The sequence below is a fragment of the Corylus avellana genome, chromosome 9 (genome assembly GCF_965113065.1).
Source record: "Corylus avellana chromosome 9, dhCorAvel1.hap1.2, whole genome shotgun sequence".
In the NCBI taxonomy this organism is placed as follows: Eukaryota; Viridiplantae; Streptophyta; class Magnoliopsida; order Fagales; family Betulaceae; genus Corylus; species Corylus avellana.
The window spans coordinates 9,513,924-9,521,544 of record NC_142498.1 but is presented as its reverse complement, the minus strand read 5'-3'; positions in this window follow the sequence as shown (position 1 = coordinate 9,521,544).

Here is a 7,621-nt window from a genome sequence, read left to right as displayed (position 1 = left end):
GCATATGCTAAATGTAATCGTTTCTCCCACGAAAGAGGATTTATGTTTTGTTTTGTTTTGTTTTCATTTTATTTTTTGTTTTGTTTTGCTAAGGGACTAGCAAAAGTTAAGTTCGGGGGGTGTTTGATGTGTGCCAAATATTGCATATTTGGACCCCCTTAATTTACTTGTGTTAATCCTTTAGCTGTGTTATTATCTAATGTTCTGTGTTAGTTTTATATTTTTAGTATTTTGTAGGTCGTTGAAGAAAAACTACTTATCGGAAGAAAACATACTTTGAGAAGACCTAGATGGTGTGATTAAGTTTAACAAAATCCAAGAAAAAGGTTAAATTGGATTCAATTTTAGATTTGATAAGATTTCGGATTGGATTCAAATTCAAATTATGTACACATCTCAGTATTTTAACTATAACTTTCTGGTCAAATATCGGATTGAAGTGATTCAAGCGGCATTGGAAACATAACTCAAAATACTACAATTTGGTGTGAAATAGGATTTTCCTAATTCGGACGGTTACTATGCCAAAATTGTCTTCCAATAAAAGGATACAAACCTGGACGAATTTTATCCGATTTCAAATTGTAAAACCCTAAGTTTCAGGTCTATAAATAGGGAATTATGAGACTAGTTTAACCAGACTACGAATTTCAAGATTGCAAAGGAGAAAGAAGAGAGTTAAAGGTTTTCCTAGCTTTTGGATCTCTACTTTGTGATTCTTATTTGTAAGTACTCGATTTTACATTATGAATTCAATCAATTTTATTTTGTCTTTCAATAACATGAGAGGCTAAAACTTCAACTAATGTTGAAGATGAAGCCTCACTTATGATTAGTAACTTTTTTTCATGTATGTAATATTTCCCAATTTAATGGTTTAATTGCTTTATTGTTTTACTTCTAATCAATTGGATTGAATAACTCTTGGATATCTTTTGTGATTCAAGGATACACTTGATGATTTAAGATTATTCAATACAATTGATTGCTTGGTTTTTTTTTGTTAAAAATTGGATTTCCCCTATGATTTATTCTCTGGATACAATTGATGTTTTGATAAAGATTAGATATTTTCTTATGATTTACGGATACAGTTAATGATTTGATCGAATATTGGATTTCTTTTGTGATTTGGGTTATGAATGGATTCATGGGATCTTTTGATTACTGTAGGCTACAATATTTGGCACACATCACAGGCAGAAGAAGAAACTCAAGCGCAACGTGCTCGAGCGCATCACATAGACGATCGATTGTAGGTGTGCGTTCAAGCGCACAACACCCGCGATAGAGCGTACTCGTGCGCTGGGAGAAATACAGATGCAGCCAAGACTTCCTTTTCCTTCCAAATTAGGGTTTTTCAATTCCTAGTTGTACTAGAACTAAAGCCTACGATTTTGCTAGGTTTACTAGGGTTTCTAGGATTTTTCTAAGCCTATAAATAGACCTCTAAGGCTCAAAATTAGAGAAATAACTTTGGAGAGGAGAATTTGGAGGCTACTTCTAGGAGCAGTTTTCGGTTCTTTCTTTTCCCTTTATTTTAATTATGTGTAACTAATTACTTTGGTAGGGCTAGATTGAAGCCCTAATTATGTTTATTTAATATTTCAATATTGGCGCCTTTGTGGTAATCATATTGTGAAGCTTAACTTGATTAATTCCTATTTTATCGAATTCCTCATATGAATGTGTGTGATCAGCATATGCATGTGGTATAGATTAGTTATTTAGGTTAATTTGGATGATCGAGTCCTGTGCTTAATAGAGTAACAAAAGAATCTCCTCACGCGTTCTTGGGTTAATCAATGTGAAAAACTGGGAGTAGACACCCATACCCTAGGTTCCATGTGTTTGACGATTTCCACAAATTGGTGCTTCCTTAAAGAATAACTTAGTAGACACCCATGCTAAATCCTTTAAAAAAGAAAACAATTAGAGTAGACACCCATGCATAATTGAATGCTTAGGAAGATCAATAGCTTAAGGAGTAAACACCCATGCCCTTAGGTTGGCAAACTTTAGGTATTTATAATATGATTGGAGCATTGCCATATTGTTATATTATTTTAGCATGATTACTGGTGGATATCAAATCCCTGCCTTTTCATTTATCTTTATTTCTTTTTCATAATATCAATCTAGTGACAATCTTGATATTTTAATCAATTCTAAGCAAAATCAACAATCCTCGTGGGAACGATCTCGTACTTGCTGCACTATACTATCGTTTGATCTTGTGCACTTGCGAGTAAAACGTACCAATTATTATCTATTAATTTAGGTAGTATTTGGCACAGCAAGTTTTTAGCGCCGTTGTTGGGGATTGTTTAATTTTGTTTAGAATTATTTTCCATAGTTAATTCTATTTTTGTTTTAATCTCTAGTTTTACAGTTTCTGTTCTATTCTCCGGAGGTGCGCTCAAGCACCCATTCCAGGCGATCGAGTGCACCAGTGCGATCGAGCGCACCTCACGGTGCGATTGATCTCACATCCGGACAGCAACACTGAAACTGTGTTAATTACAGATCGGATTTATTTCTTTTATTTTTATTTTTATTTTTCTTTTGTCATTTAATTTTCTTTTTGTTTTAATCATGTTAAGAGACAATACACCTCCGCTGCAAAGACTAGGAAAAGTTCATTCAGTCCCCAGATCCTCAACTAGCCCTCATGTATTAAGTTCCAGCCCATTGTGCAGAGCAATTACAATTTATCTCCGCAGCTGCTCAATATGGGTCCACTGTAACATCCCCAGCCCGTTAGGGTTAGGTCTGTTAAAAATTTCTTACTCGCAAAGATCTATAAGGTTTATCAACTAAACAATACTAAAATAAAAATGAATGCATGAAAGTCTAGAATATCATGTCCAAAATTAATAACTAAATTGAAATATCTATGCTTAACAAAAATATGTCTCACAAACGATAATAATGTTCCTTATTAAAATAAATTCATCACTCTCTGAAAGAAAACTGTACCAATGTACTTATTAACTTAACTAATATGAAATCATAAGAAATCCTAAATATGCCCGCCCCCATTCCGGCCTCCTAGTGCAACCCGATCACCACCTAAAACAAGAAATAAAACTGATGAGCCCAAAGGGGGCCCAGTAAGTGAAATCCACAACCATAAGCAGTTTTACTCCTTGTCCCGTTTTGAAAAATGGAACTTATAACTACATATGTTTCCAGAATATTTTTAAAGAAAACAGAAAGCACATAAAATATATTATCATCAATAAAATTTGTGATAGTCTTTATCTCATACTAGGGCCCATGTATACTGTTACCCCCATATACTAGGGTTGCACGATCCTTGCGACCTGGGATGAGATACTGTGGCCACAGCCCCGTCCCCTGGCCAGCCGATTAACTCTGGGTGCACTCAGCATGGCAAAAAAAACTATGATGGAACCACCTTATAGCAGAGCCTCTTTCAGCGGTTGCGCCTCCATCCCTTAGCATCGGTACCAAGCTTCTCTCTTGTTTCTCTTGGGCCAAACATACAATCCTCCCTACATGTGCCCCCATTTTATAACACTCTTTTCTCATTTCTTGTACTTCTTTATGTACATCTTAGGGCAACATGTAGGAGGGTTTATTATTATTTTCTCAAAATTCTCTTTACAACATCAATATTTTCACAATGTTTCTTTTTCTCAAACTTGTCATGCATGCATAATAATTCCACAATATAAACAAAATAATCATTTGTAGTTTGAAACAAAATTGTATAAATAGCATGACATGATAATTTTTTTGGAAATGATAGTAAATTCACTTCCCTCTTCACTGCAGTAAAATTTTCCTCTGACTGCTAACTAATCTCCTGAAGGAAATACAGACACGTTACTACCCTCATACACGTCACAACAAAACATTCAACTACTATTATGAGTTGGCTTGCTAATCAATTGAGAATGAATTTACTTAGGTATTTAGGTATGCTTCCCAATAAATTCTAGAACATATCTTATTTCGTAGGACTGATATATATATATATATATATATATATCAGCAAAATGTCCTGATTTTCCATATTTAAAACATTTTCCTTTGGAAAAATATTTATCAAACTTTGAGTTATTTTTTCGAGATTTATTGGCTGCTAGAAATTTTCTGATGGGTTTATTATATTTTCTTTTCTTGAAACTATTGTAATATGGAGCAGGTCTTTTCTTGAAAACTTTATCGGGTTTCTTCTTATTTCTCCGGGAAGGAACCATAGGAGGCAACCCAAATTGTTCACAGAAATTACCCATTTCATATTTAGGCTTCTTTTTGTTTTTCAATTGTTGTCTTATCATTTTTTGATCAATGCACATTTTTATGCCAAGTTTTTTAACAGTAGAAAACAAATCACCATAAGTCAATTTTTCATATTCAATTAATCCAGTATTAGAATTAATGAGTTCGTCTTTAACTTTGTGAGCAAATAATGAAGGTAATCCATCAATAAATTTTCTTTCCAATAAGTTTTTTGACTATCAGGTCTAACCATAATACGAGAAAGAAAAACATCTTGATACCATCTATAATCAGACATAGTAGGGCAACAAAGATTATTCAAGAAATCAGAAAAGCGAGAAGTAATGTTAGACGGTGTTCCAATAAAATGCTTAATGATTGTGTAAATCAATGTGTTAACACTATCAGGTTCACCAGTGCCACGTTGCTCATCAAATATTGGTAAGCCATCTTCATCTTTTTTGACAGCTTTTCTAATTGTTTCTCGGGATTCTTCAGTGAGGTGTTTATCCCACCAATTCCGAAGAGTTCCAGAGAAGCCAGTAGAAAGCAAATCAACAATCTTTGATTGGCTTAAATTGTGATTAGTAACATAAGCATTAGCAACCATAGACATGTGATTCATTTTATTCAATATTTCTTATTCAGACAAACCATCAATGTTCCATTCATAAAGTTTATCAGTAGAAACAGAAAACTGGGATTGAAAAAATCTTTCTTCAAATTGTAAATCAGGAGGAGTGGGTTTTGTATACCAATTTTTTGTGAGATTAATGGGTTTGGCATTATCAAAAATTCTATGGAGTGTTTCATCAGGATCAAAATTTTCTTCAATTATTTTAATGTTGAAGTCAGAAGGGTATTGAGAATATTCAGAATCATCTGAATCAGATGTCTCATTGATTTTTTGGACAACACAGGCTTGTCCGGAGCCAGAAGCTTGACTAGTTTTCAAGTCTTTCAACATTTTGTGAATTCTATCAACAATTTTTTGGTTAGTGGTTTTCAATCCAATATATATATATATATATTGAAAAAGCGCTAAAATATTCATATCTTCAGCCCTTATCTTACATGTTTTAATCCTTTGGTTTTGGTTAATTAGGCAATTTTACTTTCTTTTTGTGTTTTTGATGTTTTTACAGGCTTTTTGAAAGAAAGTGAAGTAAAACTGGGTGATTTAGGCTCAAAAAGAGAATATGGGAAAATTGGAGCTCCCTGGTACTGCGATCAATCGCAGGGTACCTGCGATCGAGTGCAATACCAGAGAAGATGCTGCATGAGCTAGGCCAGGAGCGATCGAGCGCAGGCAAAGGAAGGATCGATCGCAGACCTGCGATCGAGCGCACACGGGCTGCGATCGAGCGCACCCGTGAGCAGGAGGCATTCCAAGTGGCGGCTATAATGTCCCTATTTCCATATTAGGGTTTTTCAAACTCCAAATTGTAATAGGACTGAAACCCTGCGAAAACCTTAGGGTTTACTACTTTTCCAAGGACTTCTAAAGCCTATAAATAGACTCCTAAGCCTTTAGAATAGGTAGGCTTGGAGAAGGGAGAAGAATAGGAGCTCTCAAGTTCAAGTCTCGGCTTTATTCTTTCTTTTATTTTATTTTATGAAGATGTTTAACATCAACTCTATGTGTAGCTAATTTACTTAGTTGGGCTAGATTGAAGCCCTAGTTATGTTAAATTAATATTTCAATATTGGCGCCTTATGATGATCATGTTGTGCTATTTAACTTGATTAATACCTGCTTGCATGAATTCCTCATATGTGTATGCCTGATCAACATGTGCATGTGGTATAGACTTGTTAGTTAGATCAATTTGGATGGCCGAGTCCTGGGTTTAACTTAAGTAACAAAAGAATCTACACCACGATTCTTGGGTTAATCAACATAGGGAACTAGGAGTATACACCCATGCCCTAGGCCCTGTGTGTTTGTCGATTTCCATTGAACATATGCTTTTCTAAAGAACAACTTAGTATATACCATGCTAAATCCTTTAGGAAAGAAAAGAGTTAGAGTATGTACCCATGCCTAACTCGTTGCTTAGGAAAATCAATAGCTTAAGGAGTTAGAGTTTAACCCTTAGGTTGGCAAACATTAAATATGCACAACTTGATCAAAGCATTGACATATTGAAATACTAGTTTAATATAATTAGTGGTGGATATCAAAGCCCTACCCTTTGTTATCATCACATCAACAATCAATCTTTATTTTGCTTTTGCTTAAGGAATTTATTTTTAAACATAAATTCAGCAATCCTCGTGGGAATGATCATGTACTTGCACCCTATACTACCATGTTGACCTTGTGCACTTGCAGGTAAAACGTACAATTATTTACCTATTAATTTAGGTAGATTTTTGCACAACAAGTTTTTGGCGCCGTTGCCGAGGATTGTGGCGAATTTTGTTTAAATTTATCTTCCTGTAGTTTTTTTTTAATTTAGTTTTAGCAAAAATCAAAAAGAATTTCTTGTTTTCCTTAACTTTTCTGTTTTCTGTTTCAGGTTGCGGATTGGCATTCTCTGACCAATCGTCAGCCAAGTGCGATCGAGTGTAGTGCGATCGAACGCACCAACCTGTGATCGAGCGTAGTTCCAGAGAGCATCTGAACCAGGTAGTGCTGAAGCTACCAAGTTCAAGCAAGGTCGTCAATCTCAAGCCTCAACTGTTTTTCCCCTCGATCTTGAAATTGAGAGTACAATCCGACAACGACCTAGAGACAAAGAAGGAGAAGAAGAAGTTGAAATGGAAGACGTGCCAGAAAATCCAATTGGGCCAAGACTCCTAGAAGCAAATCCACCACGAGTGAGGAGACCAATGAAGCAAGCGTACGTGCCAACAAACCTCCATCAACCCTCATGCATAGCATATCAACCGGAGGTGGAGGGCAGTTATTATATCTCTCCCCAAATCCTTGATGCATTGACCCATTTCAGAGGCACAGCTACTGAGGATCCCAACTTGCATCTTAAGGAATTCTTTCACTTATGCAAGTTGCAGAATGTTCAAGGCCTCACTCAAGAGAGACTCAGGTTAGTTCTCTTTCCTTTTTCCTTGAAATATAATGCTAAACTGTGGTACAATTCCTTGCCTGCAGAGTCCATTCATACTTGGGTAGAATTGACCTTCAAATTTCTAAAGAGGTTTTTCCCAGCCCAGAAGACAAAGCAACTTAAAAGGGAACTTCAAATGTTCCAACAACGAGACGGAGACTTGTTCTTTGAAGCATGGGATCACTTCAATTCCTTACTCCTAAAGTGCCCACATCACAACATCCCTCAAGATGAGCAGGTACAAATTTTCCATGAAGGATTAGATGATACTAACAAAGGGATGATTGATTCAGCTTGAG